Source organism: Ceratotherium simum, chromosome 32, assembly GCF_057802395.1.
Source record: "Ceratotherium simum simum isolate JZ-2026a chromosome 32, ASM5780239v1, whole genome shotgun sequence".
NCBI lineage: Eukaryota > Metazoa > Chordata > Mammalia > Perissodactyla > Rhinocerotidae > Ceratotherium > Ceratotherium simum.
This window is the reverse complement of record NC_141931.1, coordinates 21,585,380-21,609,790: the sequence shown is the minus strand read 5'-3', so window position 1 is coordinate 21,609,790 and position 24,411 is coordinate 21,585,380. Positions and strand designations below refer to the sequence as shown.

At 43.5% G+C, this 24,411-nt stretch overlaps 1 protein-coding gene and 1 pseudogene across 2 annotated transcripts in view; both read left to right on the top strand.

Annotated features, from left to right (window-relative positions):
• CAMK1D (calcium/calmodulin dependent protein kinase ID) overlaps positions 1-24,411 on the top strand; it is a 408,286-nt gene that overhangs the window by 62,044 nt on the left and 321,831 nt on the right. The gene's annotated exons all lie outside the window — the stretch shown is intronic.
• On the top strand, positions 19,380-19,490 carry LOC147912980 (U6atac minor spliceosomal RNA; annotated as a pseudogene).

Below are 24,411 nucleotides of genomic sequence, written 5' to 3'. Positions count from 1 at the left end.
AGGGGCTAATAAGTGTGGGTAGAGTGAAGAGAATCAGCAATAGCTATTTGGGTGCCCAAAGGCTAGTGCCACCTCTAGGCCAAGGGGCAATGGGAGGAGCCCAACAAGCCCTGGAGAGTGGGTGCCAGAGGGGACCGTGGTTGTGGGGACACAGCCATTGCTGGAGGCCTGGACTGAAGCATGGAGGGAACAGGAAAGAAATTCCTGGATCTCTCTCCTCTTGCCTTCTGCTCTTCTGATGGCATCCCACATTGGCCAGCCAAAGCCAGAGGGCCAGCGAGCCTCGGTGATGCCATCTGCCGAGGCTGGCCTCCAGGACAGAGAGTGGATGCAAGAGGGGAGAAGGCAGACTTGGGAGGGCAGAGAATAACCAGCCCCTGGTTCTGTGCTTCCACTGGCAATCTTGGAGGCTGAAGTTCTGTGCCCCTTCATTTGCTTTCATGCATTTTACTCCCAGGGAAATGTCACAGGGCTGGAAATACTTTTCTAGCTTTACTGAATTTACCCTTTCTTAACAGGAAAGCGCTGGATTATGTCCAACCTGCCCAGCATGCTTGCTGGCTCCTGTGAGCCCTCTCGCCTAGGCTCTTGGTTTGTGAATTAGACTGAGAGTTTTTAGGCTGCTGTTAAAGACTCATACCTCACAATTCTTTCTCACCAGTTGCTTTTCTTATCCTACTTTCAAAATTCTGCCTCATATGATTCCTCAGAGGCGTCCATTTCTCTCTATCTCTACTACCACCACCTTAGTCCAAGACACCGTCTTCTCTCTCGTGGGCGGGTGCAGTAGCTTTCCAGTGGTTTTCCTCCCTTTTGTGTTGTCCCTCATCAATTCAGCCTCTCCATGGGAGCCAATGCAATCCTGGAAAACAGCAGTCAGATCAAGGCACATGCTGTTCCAAAGCTTCCATCGCCCTCCCACAACAGGCAGAATACAACCCAGCTTCCTGAGCTTGGTCTGAGAGGACAAATGTGGTGTGGCCTCTGTCCACTTCTCCAGATCCACTCTCACCTCTCGCAGCCACGCCTCCCTTACCGCCCCCTCCCGCCACACTGGCTTTGGTTGAGTTCTTCCCCTACCCAAGCCCTTTCCCATCTCAGGGCCTGGTACCCGCTCTTTCCTCTTTGGTGGCTCTTCCTCTCCCTCCTCCACCCTTCTCTCTCTGCCTAGCTGGCTTCTTGTGCTTCAGCCTGCAGTTTAAACGTCACCTCCTCAGAGCCTCGTTTCCTGACTACCAAACGTCAAAATGGCTCTTCCCCGTCCCCTCGTCTCTCGCATAACACCTGTGACTCTGCACGTCCATCTCGGGGCACCCAGCACGTAGCGCAGGGGCTGACAAACCATGGGCACCAAGTTCAGGTCTGAGGAAGGTGCGACAGAGACCACACAGGTGCATCTGGAAGACGAGGGCAGAGGAGGTTGCGCCTGTAGCCGCATTCCTTCTGTGGTTTCGCTTCTGGGAAGTCCCTGCACTGTGCATGCATGACTGTTCGCATTAATTTAATTTACTGGTTTAGTATCCGGTGAGCCACATGGGCCGAGGGAGCGCAGCTCTGGGAACAACACTTCACCACCCAGTGTGGGGCCACCTCCTCCTTCCATTTTGTCTCCCACGTTCTATCCTGCTTGCTTTCTCCTCTTATTTTTCCCAGCCTTCTGACTTGCTCATTGTAGTTGCCACACATAATGATGAAGACACACACGCCCCTTCTCTCTCGCCTGCCTTTATCTCTTGGACAGAAGTCAGCAGCTGGGATAATCATCGAAAATCCTTTATCACTTCGGATTCTGCTCTTTTTGGAATGTGTGAGCATTTGGATGGGATTAACCGGATGTTCACCTTTGTACTTGCCATGAAAAGAGGGATTGCTCAGCAAAGCAATATGATCAGTACTTACCGGAGGGAAGCCACGGGTCTCTAAGAGACCAAAGCCTCTTGGATCACTTACCCTGTTCGTAGAGGGGCTGATGTCAGTGCGACAGCTTGGCAGCGCCCTGCAGCCCTGAGTTTTTGCTTCTGATGAGAGTGAAAGGGATCATCAGTGTGCTTCGGAATATCTAGAGCTTTCACGAAATCAAATTAGCCTTTTCCCCAAATCATTTGAAGTAGTTACACAACCTTCCTCCATCCTACTTGTGGGCCACATGCTGTAGTCTGAGAAGGAGGCAGTACTTTGTTGGTTTTGCAAGTGGGGAAACTGGGGCCGAGAGCTGCCCGGACTGTGAGGACCACCCGCTTCCTTAGGGGCAGGGCTGGGCTGGAATCACATGTCCTGAGCGTTGGATCTCTCCATTGTTTCTCTCTGGGGCTTTTCAGTCTTGGAGCTTTTGTGCATCAATGTGATTAATATTTTTAAATGCTTTTGTTGGGTTTTGAATAACAAATCAGGAGTTTCGCCTCGTTTTCTAATTTTTAAAAATTTATGCTTCCTCCGTCTTGTCCTTATTGCCTTATTATTATAGTAGGGAAAGGAAGAACAAATTAAGACAATAAACCAAAATGTTAGAGGCAGTTTTGTGGGAAAGTTAATCAAACACACATCTCACCTCTACGTCTGCCACTCGGAGCCCTGAGCTGCTTTTCACAGCTTCACTGTAATCCCTGGTTACTGAGGGCAGACGTGGAAACCGAGACCTGCTCTTAGCAACTTCCTTACCGAGTGTGAGTCTGAACCCAGTTCCTAGAGGGAGTCAGGTCTAGATGAATGAGGGCTATGGTCATTCAGTCACTGAGGTGTGAGAGTAGATAGAGAAATGGGGACCGAGAGGTTGAATGGGGTGCGGGACCAATTCTCAGACACCCCCAAGGGAATTGGTTAATTACGTACACTACCAAGAGGTAATAAATGACCCCCACTTCCCCAGGGAATAATTTGCTTAAAAGATTCGCTAATACTCAAGGAAAACCAGTGTGGCTCTTCAGAACGCCACCCTGCTTAGTGAGGAGCAGCCAAGGGCCCGGGAGGGGGGGGTGGAGGGAGTGTGTCCTCTCTTCCTCCAGGGGCAGCGACGTGGAGAATGTCCATGCTTTACAGGCCTCTCATCTTGCCCACATGACCACGTCTGACTGTTCTCCTTCGTTTCTGCTTCCCTGAAGGGATTAGCCAGGAGAGCTAGAAGTGATGACTATTATCCATCTTTTCTATATTACATTTTAAGATTTATGACCTCCTCGCTTCCATTGAGGGTTTGAGGCTGTTGGCTGCAACCTCTTGCAGCTCCTGGCTATTTTTTCCTGACATCTTACTACCCTCAACCGTGACCTTCCTTTCAGCCATGTGCTGGGGTCCAGACAGTCAGGGCATGCCTGGGAAAAGATAACCGAGAAAACTCGGCCGCATCTCATTGAGCAGAGCTGATTGTGGTGACCCTTTGGGTCTGGCATTATACATTAGGAAGAAGGATTCTGGGTAAATCTGAGGAATGGCAGCTTCCAGATTCTGCAGGCTCTTTGGGAATAGTGGGAAAGGCTTCTCCGGGAGGCTGGGAGCAATTCTTCACCTTTGGTGATGGTGAGGGAGAGAATGGGATCTGTTTGGCCCACAGAGATGGACTGGGACTTGCCCGAGGTGGTGGGGGGACAGCTCCAGAGAGTTTTCCCAGCCCCGTGAAGCTGTGACTCTGAAGTTCTTTCCCATCAGCCCACTTTCGTTTGCAGGCAACTCTGTGGGTGATTCAGGGCTCCTTCGTCTGCTGTCTTGTTTGTGTGTCTCTGGCAGTTCCAACTAGGGAGCTGTGGCCAGGTTTGAAGGCTTTTACTTTCCCTCCAAAGTGGGAATGAGTGAATGAATGAATGATGTCAGGGCGCCAGCATGTGCCTCTCTGCAGGAGATGTCAGGGTTGCTTGCCCCTTGAAGATGCCCCATCATCCAGCTTCACGGTTACCTCATCACCTATGCCCTGCTCTCGTTGGGGCTGACCCATGCTCGGCACCCCTTGAAGCCCAGATTTCAGCCAGCTTCTCCCAAGATGATGAAGTGTCCATGACAGGAGCTCCTACACAGCAAGTCATGTACAAGGTCCACAGAATCAGAGTAAATGCAAATGCTACGTAACGATTTAACAATCGCTGTAGGATCTCACTAGGTAACTGAAAAGAATCGCAGGCTGTGCCCAGATGCATTCAGGGCATGAGGGCAGGTGGGACACGAATTACGTCATTTCACTGGGGAGAAACCGACAGGCTGCATACCAGGTGCTAGGTCGGTTTCGTCTCAGCCAGACTCAGGATTACCCTCTTTGGGCTGTTCTTCTCTTAGAGATTAGGGGGCATGGAGAGCCCCCGGTCTCCCAGCTGAACAGCTTTCCTAACCTCAGCTACTTTTATGCCTGACACTTTCCTGGAGGTTTGTGGATTATTCCCATCACTGCCAAGTGCCCTTCTCCAGACCACAGGATTTAATTACCAACAGTTGATAGTTTTCCTTCTGCCCTCGTTTCCTGCTCCAGGTGCATGGTGTTTGTTTGTTTGTTTTTCCTTTCTCAGATTGAAGGGTTAGTTTTTTGTTTTTTTTTTAATATTCGCTTTTTCAAACAAAATAGTCTAAGCTTTCTTATGGTCTCTGTCCCAGTTTTGCTTGGTAATTTAGTCAATAAAATAAGGGTGAAATTGGGCCAAGGAAAGCAGAATCTGATAGTTCCAGTGCATGGAATTCTGGGATGCCTGTTGAGGATTCGCTTGATTTGAAGGGGACTGGGATTATTGTTGGTATCTCCACAAAACGCCTTACATGTGGCTATTCAGAAAGCTAGCACTTAGTGTTTATTTGCTGAATGGAAACCACAGAAAAGAAGGAAAAACAAGGCCATGGATTCAGAGCAGTAACATATTGTGATGGTTAATTTTGTGTGTCAACTTGACTGGGCCAAGGGATGCCCAGATAGCTGGTAAAACATTATTTCTGGGTGTTTCTGGAAGAGATGAGCATTTGAATCAGTGGACTGAGTAAAGAAGATTGTCCTCCCCGATGTGGGTGGGCATCATCCAATCCATTGAGGGCCTGGAGAGAACCAAAAGTCTGAGGAAGGGAGCATTTGCACTCTCTCTTCTTAAGCTGGATGTTTCTCCTCCCGTTGGACATCAGAACTCCTGGTTCTTGGGCCTTTGGCTTCTGACACTTACACCGTTAGCTCCCCAGATTCTCAGGCCTTTGGACTCAGACTGAATCACACCACCGGCTTTCTGGGTTAACCAGCTTGCAGATAGCAGATTGAGGGACTTCTTGGCCTCCATAACCATGTGAGCCAATTCCTATAACAAATCTCCTCTTACCTATCTCTCTCTCTATATCCTATTGGTTCTGTTTCTCTGGAGAACCCTGGCTAATACACAGAGTGATGAACCTGAAGATGAGCTATATGTTTGTAGCCCTGCTCCTTGCTGTCTCTCAGCGTTGTGTCTTTGGGGTGCTGTGAGTTGGTCAAGCCTCACCTTGTGAATGGCTGTGTTTAGAATCCCAGCTTAATAGGAAGGGACTACCTGTCTTATCAGGCAAGGATTTCAGGCTCCCAAAGGCTTCCTCCTGTCCAAGTTTGGTTGGCTCCTCAAGTGCCTCTTCTGAAATGTGAATGGTCCCTCTGAGTTTGAAGTTCATCTCTGCCTTAGTGTAGTAGGACGAGAAACGTGCTGTTCTTCATCTGCAAGGTGAAGAGTTGGGTCATGAGTATCTATAGTATCTATCCGAGCTTAGTTGGTCAGTCACAAAGTATGTACGAAGCCCCCCTGTATTAGGGATTCCCAAGACCACTCTTGGGTTTGATAATTTGCTAGGAATACTCACAGGACTCAGCATAGAGTCGTACTCATGGCCGTGATCTATTACAGTGAAAGGATACAGAGAAAAATAGCAAAAGGAAAAGGGACATGGGGTGAAGTCCAGGGGAGACCAGGTTTGAGCTTCCAAGAGCCCTCTCCCAGTGGAGTCACACAGAATGCGCTTAATTCCCCCAACAACGAGTTGTGACAACGTGTGTGAAATGGTGTCCACCAGAGAAGCTCATTACAGACTCAGCGGCTGGGGTTTTTACTGGAGCTGATGACATGGGCACCCTCTGCCTGGCATGAACCAAATTCCAGACTCCCAAAAGGAAAGCAGATGTTCAGCATAAACCTTTCTCCCATTGTGGAAGCCTTCATAGGCATAGTACGGTTTACTCCTCAGCTCAAGCAGAATGAAACACTTATATGGTTGTCCACCATGGGAGCAGCGGTGCCGTGGATTTCAGTGACTTTTCCTTAAGTCCTTGGGGTCTTACCTGCGGTGGGGCCATTCTTCTCAGGGTGCCCTTAGTGTTTCCAAAGGCCTAGGGTAATACTGAGCATTTTTGTGTATGTCAACAGAGAAAAACTCTCTTACTTTTCTATTGCTTTCTTACTTTGCATAACCAGTCCTAAAATTTTTCTCTTCCAAACACTAAAAAAAAAAAAAACTGTCTATTGGAGTATTTCTCAAATTGCAGTTGGCTGTAGGGTGATGATATAGAGTGTGTGGGATTTGGGATTAGACACATATTGACTTGTAATTTCTGACAAGTTGCTCTACGTTTATGAATCTCATCTGCAATGTGGGCGAGTCCTTCAGGGTTTGAGGTTTTGTGATAATGTGTATGGAGGGTCTGGCACTGAGCCCAGATCCTGGGTGCCCAGTAGATGGCCACTGTTGTAGTTATCAGGGGCCAGGAGCCGGGCTGGATCCAGTCAACACTGTGAAGTAGACTGGGGTCCTGGCTTATATATTCCAGGCCATTCTTCCCACTAGTAATGAGCCCTCATTCCTGGCCCAGAATTAACTGGTGGCTATAGGGATAATAGCGTCTAAGAGGTGATTGCTTAAAGATTCCAGAAATTTAAGGACCTAAATTAGCAAATCTCCATCCATGATTGGAAAATTTAAAAATTCCTTGTGCTGTTCTCAAGCCTATTAAATAATACTCTTGTATTAGTCAGGGTTCTCCAGAAAAACAGAACCAATAAGAGACAGACAGATGGGTAGAGATTTATTATAAAGAATTGGCTCATGTCATCATGGAGGCTGAGAAGCCCTGCGATCTGCATCTACAGGCTGGAGACCCAGGAGAGCTGGTGGTGTAACTCCAGTCTGAGGGCGGGAGAAGGCCCGTATCCCAGCTTAGAAGTCAGGCAGAGAGTGGATTCTCCCTTACCTTGCCTTTTTGTTCTATTCGAGCATAAACCACGTTGACTGCATAAACAGTTTAAGGACGGTGAACCACTTTTATCAGTTAGGGTAGTAGGAACCTTCCACAAATCTAAGTTCTCAGATGCCAGTCGAGGGCCAACCTTGGAAGCAGGCCTTTCCAAGGATAGAGGTCAAGCCTGCTCTGAAAACTTTCCTGCACACCCAACCCGGTGCCAGGCTTATCATAGAGCGACTCCAGGGCTGATGTTGTTGGCCCTTCACCCTGGGTGTTGGTCTTCCTTCTCTTCATCTTGGACCACCAATCACACATCTGCCTTGGAGAATCCACATTCTGAGAGCTCTTGGGGTCTTGTCCACCTCTAGTACTTTCCTTCACATCAGGCGAATTACCTCATTCGTCCTCTGCCCTGATGGAATTATGTATTTGGCTGTTGTCCTGTGTGAATTAGAAGGATAAAATGGCATGACTCCTCAGGACATTAATTCAGTTCCTTTCTTTTTCTTTTTTCCTTGAGGAAGATTAGCCCTGAGCTAACATCTGTGCCCATCTTCCTCTGTTTTTGTATGTGGTTTGCCACCACAGCATGGCTTGACGACAGATGTAGGTCTGTGCCCGGGATCTGAACCCGTGAATCTGGGCCGCCGAAGCGGAGCGTGCCAGACTTAACCACTATGACACGGGGCCGGCCCCAATTCAGTTCTTTTGTTGAATGGCATGTTCAGCTTCTAAGAAAACCCTGTTTCTAAGCACAGGTTATTCCATCAGCAGAGGTCTGTGGCCATGTCTTTTTCTTGCAGTCACCTTCTGGTTTGCTGTGATCCCTTTTCTGTTCATTTCACTGATCTGGGAGTTAAATGTTGTCAAGAAATTTTCTACTACTGCTGACCACTCACACAGGGTAGTGGGTCTACATGTCTGGTGTTGTGCTCAGAGTTATTAACCTTGAGATTTAAAATTCTCACCGTAGCTTCTGAAGTTTGAGACACCGTGGCAGAGACACGATGGATTTGTTCTCTGTAGCATCGAGGAAGCCTACGTCTTTCCTTCCTGCCTTGCCCCATGCGACCACACAGTTAATAGTTTTGACTTTAGTTAAATAACAACAAATAAACTTGCCTTTGGACACTGAATACAAATCACACCCTTGAATAGCACCATATTTCTTTCATTTTTTAGAAAGACACATACTTCTATTTGATTTTGGCTTTCTATGGAATTTTCCCAAGACCTCAGCCTTCTGGTGCAGAATTCTTTCCCATCTTCCCCTCCCAGTTATTAAAATGGAGCCATGCACCCCTCATGTGGGGGAGACCAGTGTCTGGATAGAATAGACATCAGGCACACCTTTCTGTATCTTCCAGAAGCTATTATCCCAGGTCCCAGTGCCTGGCTGTCTGAGGACTATTGTTCTGTGTACCACAGGCTGAAATTATTTTTCTTTTCCACAGCTCATTTTTGAAGTTATTGTGACAGGTACTTTCTGTGGGTAAAAAGACTGCGTGTGTCTCAGAGACCAGACGCGTTTTTTGTTGTGGTTTAATATTTATTGAAAGTGCTCACCTATGGGTGCGTTTATTCACTGGAGGCCAAACAGTGAGAGCCACATGTTTTCAAAATTATTCTGTGAATGTACATCCCTTTATATCTTCAGTAAGCTTTATCAACATTTCGTGAGCTACGGAGATTCAATGGATACCACAGAAACGTTGTGCATTTTATTGTGTGTGTGTGTTGGAGGGCTCGGTTGTGATGACAGCTATGGATTTTTGCCCTTACTGTTCATCCTCCCTCCTTCCGTTACATTTTAGCATCGTTGGAGTGAACATCTGCTGCGTGAACAAGTTGCTCAGCAGGACTCCTGTGTGGTTTGCACTTGAACCTGACGGGTGCAGAGTCCTGAGGGAGCAAAGATTTACTTTGTTTCTTCTGCTGTGTCTTTGATACCAGACAGGCTGAGGAGAGTTTGTTTTTCTCAACAAAATGGGAAAGAATTTGGTGGCCTGACTTGTCTTACTTTCTAGCAGAAACTTCTCTTTAAATCTGGTGAAAGCCAAAGATGGGGTTCCTCTGGCCTGGGGTTTATTTCTTGCAGCTCTTCATAAAAGTCTCTCTTTTTAAAATTTTTTGGTGAGGGAGATTGGCCCTGAGCTAACATCTGTTGCCAATCTTCCTCTTTTTGCTCGAGGAAGATTGTCGTTGAGCTAACATCTGTGCCAGTCTTCCTCTATTTTGTATGTGGGACGCTGCCACAGCATGGCTTGATGAGCAGTATGTAGGTCCGCGTCCAGGAACCAAACTCGTGAACCCCGGGCTGCTGAAGCGGAGCACGAGAACTTAACCACCACGCTGCTGGGCCGGCCCCAAAAGTCTCTTTTTAATTATGTAGTAATTATGAAATAGTAGATCTGTGGCTTGGTTTTGTTTTTTTTTTTTCCTCCTGCCGTTTCTTGTTATATTTTCGTCCTTTTGGATACGTATTTTTTTGTTTAATTTGGTGTGACAAAAGCCAAACTCTTTTTTTTTTTCACTCTCAGTCTAAACTTACCTCTTCTTTATATATTCTACTCTGTCTTCAGAGATGGGAACTAAAACCCCTGAGAAGCACTTGATAATAATCAGTTTCAGTAAAATCTCCCGAGCACAGAATGGACTGGAAATTGTATAAAATGAATTTTTTTGCACAAAAAGGTGAAAAAATGGAAATTTGCAATTTATTTTTGAATTTATGAAAGAGGATCTCTTTGATGGCATAAAAATGCAGCAGCAGTAATTCCTCAGGTCTTATTAGTGAATTAGAGTGAACCAGAACTCAATAAAATTTAAATCATAGGCTCAAAGAATTATTCGAGTAGTCTATATACTAGTAATTTGCTTTTCTTAAAACTTTGATTTCTCTTAAACATTATACAAAAGTGGACCTTCATCCTACTAACGTTTTGTGTTAGATCTGCAAAGCCCTTCCATTCATATTCACTGTAATTTCACCCCAAACCTTGAACACTCATCTTCAGTTGGAATTTTCCTATGTTTAAAGTCTAATGATGTGGCTCTTTTAGATCATGAAAGGTTGTATGTGGAATGTTTTTCTCTTCTTTTGTTTTGTTTTCTAACAAGGAAAAGATCAAAAAGAAACTTTCCACCATTATTGAGCATTTTGGGGAAAGTAGAAACCTGCTTCCTCCATTTCGTTTGTAAGGAGAAGCGCATTAGAAGTGAATATATTTGGAAATGTCCAAAATTCACCAGGAGAAGAGGCAGCGATGGCAGATTCCAGGCAAAACTCTGAAGAAGGCGGATATTTCTTTGCCTCCTTCTCATCTTAGGTTTTCTTCTCATTTCCTTGACTCTCTCCACTTCTCCTCCCTCACTTTTTCTTTCCTTTGTAATCTTTCCCTTCCATTTTGAGCCATTTGCTTTTACTCCCTTTATATATTATCTCACAGCAGTTGAGTAAACAGTGACACCCCTCTCAGAGAGATCTATTTTGTTAAGGAGTCTGGAAGACAGATCCAGAGAAATTCGCCTTCAATAGTGAAATTTTGGCTTCAGTAGGAAGGATATTTATGAGCAGAAAGTCATCTCAGAGAGTGTCTGTTTATAAGACCTGTTCAGTATTTCTGGAACAGAAATGATGGATGCCCACTGTGTGCCAGGCACTGCTGTCAAACACCCAGATGGATAAATGATGTCGCTCGTATTTCGAGGACCTGTGGTGGCAGGAGAGGGGACAGACAAGCATAGAAATTAGTAGTCCCAATGTAATATTGTAATTTTCTTTATGGAGGCATGAGCCACATGTTGTGTTCGTGTAGTCAGGCATGAGAATGACCATGGAAACCTCCATTTCCCTGGTCTCTGAGACTTTGAGGAGGAGAATATGCTAATTGAGTTAATGTGAGAGTTCTGAAATGAAACTACCTTGGAACCTGTTTAATCTACACGGCTAGAGTTTAGTTATACTTAGTTTTGGTTCCCGCATTTTGTTTTAGCTTCCTTCAAAATGAAGGATGGGCCTTAGGTCTGTTCTCTGCTGTTACTTGGCTTGCTTCCATGTTAGCCTTGCCATTACCGACTGTGAGATATATTGCACCAAAATATGGGCAAGAAAGGGGGAGACACTATTGGGCTGCAGAGTGGACAGACTTTCCTTTGGGAAGTACCATTGTTCATTCATGTTAATACACATTTTTAGACAGGAGACTGTCCTAAGGTCTTATCTTTTTCTGACTTGCCCTTAGCCATTATAGTCATCCCATTTGCACTGTCTGCAGTAATAAAAAGAAAAAAAATGGTTCCCAGTCTTTTTGATGTAAAAGTCATAAACCATGCCTTGACAACTGCAGAAAATTATATCACTAATTTATTTTTATTGCTGGTATAACTTTCAATTGCCTTCCTTATCTTTGCGCCTGACTGTTGTTCTCTGGGACGGTTAAGAAATGTTTTGAAGATCAGTTCAGAGGTGAACGAATGATGCAGTCATAAGAGCAGATATAGACGTGTTGTTGGCATTTGGTGAATGTCAAGTACTAGTTTTAACAACAATAAATTTGGGGAAGGAAGGAGAAGTTCCCAACTACTGAAAGGAAAATATTCTGTGTGAGAGGCTCCTGTCATTTGTAGATACCACTGTTCATTTCTGTGTCATATAAGAAATATGGCGTCTTTGCCTCGGTTATTACCTTCATCATTCAGCCTGCTAATATTTGAGGAAGCTCAGATTCTTCAAGTAGGGACAGTAGCCATGATATAAATCCTTTCTATTGTTGTAATCTCGCTCTTTGCAGCAACCTCTGTGCCAGTAATTACTGAACCCTTTGGAGTTAGAACTCTCAGTTCTTGTTGATCTAGTTTTTAGTCTCCCCTTTCCCTGATGCCTTCAGATGCTACGTATGTTGTATCTTGGTTTGACTTTGACTTCCTTTGAGAATTCTGTGACTTCTTCTAAGATATCATGAGACACCCTTAACTTCTTCCTCTTGGGAATAATTGGACTAAATGGAGGGAAGGGACTCTGGAACAAGACTAAGAACCATTCCAACAGGCAGGTTCCCCAATTCTTCCTAAAACACTTCACTTTTTCTAGGATAGGTTGTTTGATCTGATTTTTTTTTTTTTTCGGTCTTGTGTCTCATTTTAGCTTTGAAGGCAAAACTTGAAAGGAGTAATTTAATTATAAAGATTTATTCAAAGACATTGTCAGGACTGATAAAGGTATTGGAAGTTTACTGCATCCTCCTTTATTTCCTGTGTGTGCGTGTGTGTGCGTGTGTGTGTGTGTGTGTGTGAAGAATTTTCTGCAGAATGATTGACAGCTTTCCATCACATCAGGACGAGAGGCTGAATGGGCAGCCTTGGGCCTCTGTTGCCCAGTGGGCAACCTCCAGAGAGTTCTCTAGAGGAGAAATTGCAGAGCTGGACTCCTCGCCCTGGTTTGTTTGGAAAAGAGAGTTAAGCGGCACTTGAATAAGTTGAATTTTCCTTGAGAAAAACAAAGTGAAGGATTTTTCTGACATGAGACATTTTGTTTTGGCTCATGGGGCAGATTTTTTTTTCTCTTTCACCTTTTGTTTTCATTCTTTGTACTATTTTTAAAGACAGAAATGAGAAGGAATTATCCCTGGACCATTTCTCCCAGTGAGAAACATTGGGTGTGACTTTGCGGAACTGGAGTGTGGCCATCAGGAGAACGTATGGCAGAGTCGCCCAAAATGCTGACTCTGTCCCTTAGGGCCCTGAGATCTTGGCCATTTTCTTAAACTCTCTGTGCCCTGGTTACTTCATCTATATGATGAAGACAATCATCTCATTGGATGTTGTAATGATCAACTGAGATCATTCTTATAAAACACTTAGAATAATCTCTGGTACATGGTAAGCAGTTCCTGGTTATTATTGTATGATTGTACACTAATTCTGTTAGGTCGTATAATTCTGTTACGCAAGTTTCTAGTTTCTTGGTACACTGATGTGGTCTTAGAAACTCAGAACAAATGTCCACGCAGGCCAATGTTAAATGAATATTTGGCCATTACTTGGTCATTTGGATCAGACAAGAAGGCCAATCTAGCAACTTATTTTTTTCGTCAAAGCCTGGTTTGTCACGATCATTTGAAGCATGCAGAGCCCCTCCAAAGCGGAGTGGGCAGGGCCCAAATGGCCCTCTGAAAGGCTGCAATCACCTTGAGTAGCTGCCCTGGTGTTGAGGATATAAGATTGGAAATGGTCCTTTGTACAATATGGGGAGAATGACGCTTGGCTATTAAGCAGCTCTGCCAATAACCAACTGTGTGTAGCCTGGGTCAGGCCAGCTGTTCATTCATTCATTCATTTATTCATTTACTTATTTAACTCACTCCATTTGTAAACAATGCTAAGATATTTTAAAGTAAAGATATCTTATTGCAGCATTATTTACAACAGCCAAGATATGGAAACAACCTAAGTGACCATCAACGGTTGAATGGATAAAGAAAATGTGATATATATATACACAATATGGAATATTATTCAGCCATGAGAAAGAAGGAAATCCTGGCATTTGTGACAACGTGGGTGGAACTTGAGGACATTACGCTGAGTGAAATAAGTAAGACAGAGGAAGGTAAATACTGTATGATATCACATATATGTGGAATTAAAAAAACCCAAACTTGTAGAAACAGAGAGTAGAATGATGGTTCCCAGGAGCTGGGGGGGCGGGGGAATTGGGGAGATGTTGGTCAAAAGGTACAAACTTGTAGTTGGAAGATGAATAAGTTCTGGGGATCTAATTCGCAGCATCTTGACATTTTACCCCTAATAATACTTAACATGAATATCCACCCCTCATCCCCCCAAGAAAGGAAGGAAGGAAAGAAATTTCCCTATATAACCAAACTAACATTATCACAGCATACACAATCAATAATAATTTTTAATATCCTCCAGCATCCAGTTCGTATTCAGGTTTCCCAGCTGTGGTCAGGTCCTCTACTGAATTTACTTTTTGTCACTGTAGTCACTTCACATGAGGAACAAGGAGGTAGGACTAACTGAATGAGCTCTGAGGCTCATTTACGCGTGAAAGTTTTATGTTTAGTACCTTTAGGAATAGCTGCTCTGATTTTGTTCGTTTATCTCTTGTTCCTGGAGGAGGATTCAAAATTTATAGACAAACTATGGCTCTATAGCAAGATGAGGTGGAAATTTGGAAATTATTTGGTTCATGGACTCAATCGAGACAGGTTGGGGGTGCCTCAGACCGGGCTTGACCTGTACGTTGGGCAGACCTGGTATTAGCATAGGTTAGATAAATTGTACTCTGGCCAGAGAGAACGAGACAGTGGATTTGTTTTAGGCCTGACAGGTTTGGGGCTCATATTTTGTACTCTAATGCCATTTAGAGTTACAAGGAGGACTTTGACAGTCCTTTTGAGTTCATTTTGTTTTTTTTATTTAAGACTCTGGTGTTTTATTCAGGGAGCCTAAATGCTGGGTGTCTCAGGTTACCTGTCCAAGGAAACTCCCATTGTTCCAGAACTGAAGAATGACCAAGTCCTGCAGTGACTGCCTAGCAGATGTCTGTGCTCCCAGCCCCCGAGGTCACCAGCAGGTTGGCACATTCTCTGCATGGTGCAGGTGCCCCTGTGAAGCCTCTTCCCAGCTTCTAAGCCTTCCCACCCGGCCCTGCCCCAGATCATCTTGTCACCGGGCTGAGTCAGAACATGCCCTTTCCCACCTGAGTTATGAGCCAGTTGAGAAGTAGGGCTGAGGGCTCAGAGAGATGAAGACCAAAATATTAACTTTACTTTACTTTTGATAAAAGCTAAATTGGAGGACTGTGGTATGTGACAGTAAAGAGCTTCCTCATTCTGAACCTCGGAATCAGGTGGTGCTGGTCCCCTGCCAGCCTCCTCCCTTGGCAGAGGGGAGAGAAGCAGTGGGTGGTCTCCCAGCAGGCTCCCAAGAGAAGGGAGGAGGGAGGGGCTGACCTTCCCTGCTTCCTGGTCGTCCCCCCTCCCCCACCAGGTAAGTCCCTCCTCCTGCCCTGGGGAGGAGGGGGAGATAGGGGACATAGGGAAGTGCAGCCACAGAGACAGGGACATCAGAAAGGGAAATGACTCTTCCCATCTACAGTTCCTCTTGGGACCTGGCATTCCCCAGTGTCATGGGTGCCTTGTGGTCTCCTCCCCTGGGGCAGTTCCTTCCCTCAGTCTTAGCTTCATGGACTAATTTATTTAGAGAGGTGAGAGAAACGAGATAAGTTCTGATAATAGTATTGTTCAGTAAATACTGTCATTCATATGCTATGCACTCCTTGAATAGATAAATTTTTTTAAAAATTCATCTCCAAAATTTCCCCCCAACTCTGAATATTTGTTGGATGAATGAATATACCAATCACTTATTTGTATTTGGGGGGCAGAGACTTGAGGATGGTTGTGTGTGTGTGTTGGGTGGGGCGTGGATGGAGAGGAAGTGGGATGGAGAGCTAAGGCTTCCTGGAAGATTTATTCCCTAGAGGAATTCCGGGCTTCTCCAAAGGGGTGCCCGTGTCCTGAGAGTCCGGAAGTCAGCTCTTCTGGCTGACGGATCTTCTGCCCCTGGGTCCCAGGAACCATGGCAGAGACGTTGGGGACTTGAGACAGCACTTGTTTTGGGAGCCCCCTCCTTTCCCTCATCGAGGGAGAGGGTGGGGATGAGCCATCCAGGTCCCATGAAGAAGTTGGTGTGATAGGGAAGGAGGAACCAGGAGCTGCAGAGCAGGTGGATTGAGTAAGCAGTGATCGCCCATCCCTTACAAAGCATAGAAACCACGCTTTGTTTTGAGGCATGTTCTGAGAGCAGAGTATGGAGCAGGACGACGACGTCTGTTCACATCAATGGAGCAGAAGATTGCATTCCAGTTTTTTTTGACATTTAAAAAAATCGTGGTAAAATATACATAATACAAAGTTTACCATTTTAACCACTTTTAAGTGTGCAGTTCAGTGGTATTTAGCACGTTCACATTGTACCATCACCATCCACCTCCAGAACTTTTTCATCTTCCCCAACTGAAACTCTGTACCTGCTGGGAACCTGCCTCTGGTAACCACCATTCTACTTTCTGTCTCTATGGATTTGATTCCTCTAGGCACCTCATAGAAGTGGAATCATGCAGTATATGACCTTTTTGTGACAGGCTTACTTCACTTAGTGTGATGTCCTCAAGGTTCATCCATGTTTTAGCATGTGTCAGAACTTCCTTCCTTTTTAAGACTGAATAATATTCCTTTGTATGTCTATACTACTTTTCGTTTATCCATTTATCTCTTGATGGACACGTGGGTTGCTTCTACCTTTTAGCTATTTGAATAATGCTGATATGAACGTTGGTGTACAAATATCTGTTTACATTACATTTTTTAAAGTAAACTTTTTATTGGAGTATCATATATGCATTTCATTTTTGGTGACCACAACACACTTCCCACTCACATTGAACCTGAACTTGTTATACTATATTTATATAATATATATACACAAAAGTTAATGACTCAGGATGAAAGAGGCAAGGCTCAATGATAAAATGTATTCTAACAATATTCTAATTATATATGTAATATATAATATTAAAATATTCTATAATTAATAATATAATATGCAATGTATAATAACATGTAATGTTATATGTATATCAATAATGAATAATATATATTATATATAATTTATATACTATATCATATAATACAATACTATATATTATATATTATATAATATATTGTTAGAATACATTTTGTCATTGAACCTTGCCTCTTTTGTCCTGAGTTGTTAATTTTTGTGTACCTAAGTGTACATTTAATCTTGCTGGATCCAGTTCACTAAACCAGCATGTCAAGATCTTTTAGAATTCTGAGTCTTCCACTTGGTTTAATTTTGGGTCACCCACAAATATAATGGTCATATCCTCTCTATCTCTATACAAGTCTCTATGAGCTGCCCTGGTTGGCTTATTTCTTTGGGTCTTGCTGTGTAGTCATTCACCTATCTACCCAACTTTTCTGACCTCTAGTCCCATTCTTCGTTTCGTTCATAAGGACATCATGAGGGAACTTGTCACCTTGTGATATGTATGTCTGCACATTTCCATGCTATAACTGTTTACAAACCTGTTGAGAACTGAACTAAGCCAGGCTGGACAACATACTCTTAGGTTTTTTCAGTAGGGAACAGTAGCCACCGAAAAGTTGTAGTGAGTGTTAGTGAGGGTTAGCTGTTTTCCCGTAGCCTCACTACCAGGTTATAATGAAAGCAAGTTTCAGACCAAAGTCAGCATCAGATGCGTGTTAAACAGATGTGTGTTAGGAATCAGGCAGAATCCAGCCCATAAGTTCTGTTCTGTCACCTGAAGCCCCAGCTCTGTGCCTCTTAGGTGCTCTGATGACCACCTGGGATGAAAGCTTCCCTTGAGGCAAATTTGCCAATATTCCAAAAGCAGGATTCCATTATCCTTATGATAGGCACCAGGAAGCCGGAACTTCTGTACACCAATGGCCAGTCCTTTTTCGGAATCAAGTCTGAGGGTACAGGCTATGGATCTTGCTGGACAGATTCCTATACCCCGTCTGTTCAAGAATAGCAAGTGTCTAGAGCCAGCCCTGATGGCCTAGCAGTCAAAGTTCAGTGTGCTCCGCTGCAGCGGCCCGGGTCTGGTTCCCGGGTGTGGAATCACACCACTTGTCTGTCAGTAGCCATGCTGTGGCGGTGGCTCCTGTAGAAGAACCAGAAGAACTTACAACTATACACAACTATCTATTGGGAAGAAAGAAAAAAGGAGGAAGATGGGCAACAGATGTGAGCTGAGGGCGAATCTTCCCCTGCAAAAAAAAAAAAAAAGGGAGTATCTAAAATATTTTACCTCATTCTTAACACTTAGCATGCTAATTAACAAACTCCTAATTCCATCAAGAAAAAAATCGTTTCTGACATTCATTCTGCTAATTAGCAGAGGGTCTGGTATTACTCAAATACGGAGAAGGGAAGTGCTTCTAGTTGTCACTTCTTGAGTAAGGACTTGTTGATTAGGATGCTAGCTGACCAGCCCAGGACGTTCAGCTATAGTTTACATATAGTAAAAGTTCACAAATCTTATTTTTCTTTCCCACGTAACGACCACCTTGATTGAGCTATAGAACATTTCCAGTGCCCTAGAAGCCTCCCTGGTACACTTTTCCCAGTGGGAACACCACCCCCTCCCAAAGGTAATCACTATTCTGACCTCAGTAATCACTATAGCTAGGTTTTGCCTGGTTTGAATTCCGTATAAATAGAATCATACTGACATTTTGTGAGATTCATTCATGTTGTTGCAAGTATAAATTCTTTATTTTTTTCTCATTGCTGTGTAGTATTCCACTGTATGAAATTTTGATACCACTTCTACACTTGATGGGCGTTTGATTGTTCCCACTTTGGGGCTATTATGAATCAAGCAGCTCAGATCATTCTTGTGCATGTCTTCGGTGGATGGAGTATGAATTATTGTCCCTAGAATTGAAGTTTACATTCAGTAGCACATGGAGAATATCATATTGTCCATGCCAAATGCTTTTAAAGTAAATTGAAGGCATTGTACAAAACTATATCAAACAAAGGAATGAATTTAGTCTAGTATACTTGTGTTTAGCAAATCTGTTCTGGTACAAAAGCAGATTATTGCTTTTGTATTTCTTGACTGTAATAAATATTCTAAGCCAGAAGGTCAGTTTCCCGAAAGCTGAGATTCTCATGTGAAACTATGTTATTTCCTCATGCCTTTTCTAGAAGGGGTGGGAAAAGAACCTTTTCGTTAATTCTGCCAGTAGGCATCATTTTCTAATTTTAGATCTCATTGTGAAAAAAAGGCATGAATTACTGAAAACTCTGAGAACATAAACTAGTGTTGGGGGTCTCCTGAATTAGAATGAATAAGGTTTTGAATTATTCATTTATGTTTTTCTTTCCATGTCATTTTGGGTATTGTGATGAAAAAAATACTTGCTGCTGATTTAGAATCCCTGAATACTCTTATAAAAATTTAATTCCACCCATATTAACTAGGCTTTCAAGGCTTCTTTAGAGGGTCTGTTTTCCTCTAATAGGTTGCTTAAGGGAAAATCTGTTAGCCCGGAGAATTGATGGATGGAAACAGAATAGGGAAACTGAACTCTGACCACCAGTGGGGGATGCTGCATTGATTTAAATTTTAAAAGAGTCTGTGTTTTATGAAAGTGAAGAATTAGGTTAGCACTCCCCTTGGCAAGAATGGAAAAAATTCTAGTGACTTATACCACACACATCCCTCTTTATAGCACCTAACAATATTTTTAACAACCCTACATGAGGGGAGTCTGGCAGCATGAACCAACATCACAGAGGCGGCAGTCCTGTCCTGGGAATCTTTCCTGTGCATACATCTGCACATGTAATGAAATGACATTAGTACAAGGTTATCATTGAAGCTCTGTGTGTGACAACAGAACATCAGAAGCCACCAAGTCTCCATCAGTCAATAAGGGACAGTTAAAGGATGGATGTGTGTACAGTGGAATGCTATGCAGCTGTTAAGAGAGAATGATGAAGATGTGTGTTCTGATATGGAACGATGTTCAGCTGCATTGCCACGTGAAAGGAGCACAGTGGAGGATAGTGTATAGAGTGTGCTATCTTTATGTAAGAAAGGTGGGGATACAAAAATGGATAGGTGAATTTGCATATATTTGCATAAAGAAATACTGGAAGGATAAACAAGAAACTAATACAAATGTGTACCGTAGCAGGCAGAGGGGAACGGAGTGATTGGGGTGGATGTAGGAATGACTCCTTCTGCGTGTAGCTTTTTATATTGTGTTGACTTTCTGAATCATGCAGAAAACAACCATCCAACAAAAGTGAATCTGTCCAGGCATGCCCTTTGACATTGAACTAGACAAGAGTAGGTGGGCAGAAAGGGAAGCTGGTTGAATGCATTGTGAAAGAGTGGGGCTGTGCACTCCGTTTCTTGTCTCAGAAGCTTAAGTCAGTGCATCCAGTCATTCAGTGAGCAAATGCGTATTGAGCCAATCTGCCAATCTGACGTGCCGGGCGCTATCTTAGGTGCTGTTGCTGGGAGCCTTCAGGTCCAAGCTCTCAGGAAGCTGGCGTTCTTCAAGAGGCAAAAAGACAAGAAGCAGAGGATGAGTGAGAGAGAGAAGAAGCTCATGCTGCTAGGGCCTAGGGAAGGGGGTGAGAGGAGTCCATGCTGAGGTCAGAAGGGAGGCTAATTGCTGATCTATGTTCTATGTATTCGTGCTGCATTGGTGAACAATCTGGTTGCACATGGGATAATAAAGTGGGATAAATTCTCACTTTTAATCTTTTACTACAGCAGTCACTATACTCCAACCTACTATTGTTTTAGCAGAAGACCAGCATTTAGCTGAATAAATAAAAAATTGATTTAACCATCATGGTTTGTTTTCACAATAGTGGGGCTATATTGAGGATAATGTTATCTATATGATTTGTGACTATAACTATAGGTTATTAAACAGACAAGGTATTACTATGTCTATTATTTTTTTTCATTCAAAAAGTGGTTAAATATACATTGTCCCTTTACTATCACATATTAGCTCTAGAAAATTGAAATACACACACACATAGAGTTCTCACATTCCATATATCTTTGTGACAATCATTGTCTGAAAATACGATGGACATATTTCCACAGTAGATAATGTAGACATTTGAAATGTAATTTCTCCTGTGTTTGTTTTTTTCTTATTCTGGTCTTTTCCTGGCAGATTTCTCTTTCATAGTTTCTGAATCAGATGGAAGATTAATATGGTTATTTTAAAAAGTTTCTATGATGAAATGATTTTTGAGAGAGAGAGGTTTTTCTCGGTTTGTCTGGGTTCAATGACTTTTTGGTGAAACTTGAGAAACAAAGATCAAAGCCGTAGAAAAATGTGATGGTCAAAGTACTTCTTGTATCTCCAAGTCTACAACAACAAGTCTTGCTCAGATAGGAAGGAATAACAGTGCAGACTGGCAGCCAGACTTGGGAGTCTGGAATTTTCTTGGCAACCAAAGTCCAAAATATAGATTTCCTTGGAGCCAGCATATTCACAAACAGTCCTAGTTTTGTGATTTAGTTAAGAAAGCACCAGAAAGCAGATTTGTTTTAAGAGTTAAAAAAATGCAGAGTAATACAGATCCTTACTTCATCGTCATGATAAACTCCTCTCTGTAGAATAGTAAGGAAATGTCCAGGGGTCCCGAGAATCCACTGTCATCCTAGGAAATGCACAAGGAAGTGATGATGAGCGCTTGCCATTGTATTACCCCGTTCAGTATCGCTGAAGAGACTTTGGGCCATCTTTGAGGACTGGCTGCTTCAGAACCTTGTCAGGTCCGTTCTCCTGGAATCTTGGGGTGAACTCAAGAGGATGTGGTCGTTGCTTCCGAGTAGATAAAGGAAAAGAGAGGCAGTGACTGCGCGAGCGCTTCCAATCGGTCACCTGTGCTGGCCTCACAGGAATGTTTGACAGCATCACTGGGCCTGGCTGGGGGCGTCACCCAAGCTAGTCCATGATGGCCTGACTTCCCGTTCTCCATCACTAACGCGATGAGGCAGCCTTGCAAAAAGTGTTTGAAGTGCGTGAAGCAGCTATGTTCAAGGATAATGCCAGGAATCTGGGAACTGTGAGGATGCATGTCCGGTGCTCGCTAAGTTGCATTTTCCTTCCGAATTTAATTTCCAGGGAGGAAATAAGAACAACAGGGATGCAAATGTGAGAAAGGATGATGGGGAAATTCAGGGAAGGTGGCTGATTCGCTGATGCCTTTGCTCTCTGGGCCAGTGGTTTAACAGGAAACTTTTTAAAGGAAGCCGACCCCAAAGCAGTGCACCAGCCTCTGAAATCTTTCACAGTTATTTTTAGGCATTCTTCTCTGTGATTGTAGTCCATACACGCTCCTAACAGAAGACTAACTATGCCGACTGGACACTATTGTTTTGCCACATCTTTAGAGGAAGAAGTTTGTTGCTCATCCCAGAAACCAGACTGCTTTGCTCGGGAGCAACTCCCTGTTTTCTAAATACGCAGTAAACACTATTCTCTGCCGTCTACTTCACCTGAATATTCCCAACCAAGATTTCTGACATCTTTTGCACACAGCACAATCCTTAGCTCCTTTGTGAGTCAGTGAAAGAAGATGAGTGTATATTCGCAATGGTCTTAGTGTGTCGCCAAAGCCCAAATTCTGTTAATTTCATGAACAATAAATGGATCCTTTTATGGGCATATTTTACCAAATGGACAGTTTGTATTTCTGGCCTGTTAAGAGTATTTTGAATTGCTGATATGTATTTGGCCACATTTGTGAGAGTCTCAAGGCAGTCGGACAGAATGGGTGTAAAATACGATAGTAACAAGGACAGCAGAAACAGAAGGAGTTGATAGTGGTGTATTGCATCCGAGCTCACTAGACAAAATTTCTGTGTTGTTTGTGTTATTCAGCAGCAGAGGGATCAAAGGACAGACAAAACAGGCTCAGGGGGCTGATTTGAGTCAGGGAGCATTTATTTCTAGCCAATTAAGGTAATGGGGTCCTGTCATGTTGGTGAGAAGAGCTCAGAGGGCAGCCCTTAATGACAGCGTGGGCAAAGAAGATTCCGAGTGGGCTGGGAAGAAGAAATGAGCGTCACACCAGAGAAGGTGCATCTCTTGGCAGAATTCTGTCTGGCAAACAGCAGCTGGAATTCGTGTCAGGGGCAAACTTATTTCCTGACTAATTAGGTTAGGGAATGAAAATAAGCTCTATGAATTTTTTTTTTTAATATATATATAGATATATCATGTGTTGGTGCTTACTAGTATTTATTAATAAATTTGGTCATTTGTTTATATTCACAAGTTGACCTTTTTACGTAAACAACAAGAATTCATAACCTGCCAGCGCATATGTATCTGTATCAACCAATTTTCTCACGTCTGAGTTTGCCACGGGTGTGTTTTCATTACCAAGTTCCTGGCGCTTTTTTTCTCTCCTTGGGCCATCGACTTGAAGGATGTGTTGCAAGTGCTGAGCTGGGTTCTGAAAGCCTGGTTAAAATATATCTGAAAACAATAATAAGTCACTGACTGTTCCCCCTTCTTCTTCCCAGGGTTGTTGAATGCCTAAATGGGAAATTAACTAAGATGATTGATGTGCAAACACCTAGCACAGCTCTTGGCAGATGGGTGCTCAATAAATTGGTATTTTCCCTCCACCTCAGTAGCACTTTTCAACTTCCCCTGGAGGGTTCTCAAGTGCAGAGAGGGGTAAACACACAAACTCGGCCGTGAGGGGTAAACACACGAACTCGGCCGTCTCTGGATGTTTCACGGGCTCCCACTGAGGAAGGCTGATGCTCCAGGACGCCATGCATCATGGTCTTGTGCCTTCACCTACCCCCTGCACACATACTGTAATTTGAGTAGTTTAACATTAGTGGCTAACGTCAGACCAGGCAGAAAGGAATGGTCAGTATATTAACCCCAATATGTTTTCATATTTCGTATTCTTTGAAATTTGGCCACTTATATATGGTTCACAAGGCAATTCTCTTAAGCAGAAGGTTTGATTAAATAGCATACTCGTTCCCCAGCCCTTCTGGACACCGGGCATTTGCATGTACAGCCACAATGTGGAAATCTGATGAGAACACACCCATCAAGTACTTAGAGTTCTGTGGATTTTAGTTACATGCAGAGCTTTAATGGTGGATTTCTAATTGAAGGGTCAGATAATGGGGCAGCATTTCTTTACCAGCTCAGTTAAACAAAAATAAAAAAGAAATCCTGCTCATCTGTGCATTTCTGTAGCAGCCACTAATTACAGACAATTCTCAATTACCCATGAATTCAGGGATTCTTGCAGATAATTCTCTGATAATCCAAAAATTTCACTTTCATTGTTAGTTCTTATTTCTATTGAACCAATCTTTAAAGACAACGTTTGAAAAAAAAATGAGGTAACATTATCTAGGTGGTTGCATTTAATCCTCACTTTGGCCCTGTGATGTAGGTGTTACCCCCATGTTACAGATGAAGAGACAGAAGGTCAGGGAGGCTAAATGCAAGGTCACCCACTGAGTCATGGAGCTGGGCTGCAACTTCACCTCTCTGACTCAAGACCCATTCTCTCTCTCTCATAAAACCACTGCCTACCCACTAGTAGAAATGTGGTAAAATGTCCTGAAAGTTAGGAGGAGGCCAGAAAAA